The sequence below is a fragment of the Fukomys damarensis genome, unplaced genomic scaffold (assembly GCF_012274545.1).
Source record: "Fukomys damarensis isolate Sample0158 unplaced genomic scaffold, DMR_v1.0_HiC HiC_scaffold_27, whole genome shotgun sequence".
Lineage (NCBI taxonomy): Eukaryota > Metazoa > Chordata > Mammalia > Rodentia > Bathyergidae > Fukomys > Fukomys damarensis.
The window spans coordinates 1066465-1066773 of record NW_022900939.1 but is presented as its reverse complement, the minus strand read 5'-3'; positions in this window follow the sequence as shown (position 1 = coordinate 1066773).

Below are 309 nucleotides of genomic sequence, written 5' to 3'. Positions count from 1 at the left end.
GCCGGGTTTCTGGGACCTCGCTCTGTCTGCGCGGCACCTTGACTGCCCCGCGGTGGCTCGACGTCCCCTGGCGTCGCCCCGCAGAGCGCTCACCCGGGGTGAGCGGCCTCGATTTCCCCTCACCGTCTCTGTCACCCACAGGGCACCGTGTTGGTCTTGGGAGGTGAACTTGATGGCTGTCGTCTTGAGCCATGAGAGGGCTGTGGCAATAGAGGCCAAGTCTGCTGGCACAACAGGAGGGAGCGCGGGGCGTGGCTGGACCCTGCCCTGGCTTGTCACACTACCCGGGCGGGGCCAGAGTTTCTGTAC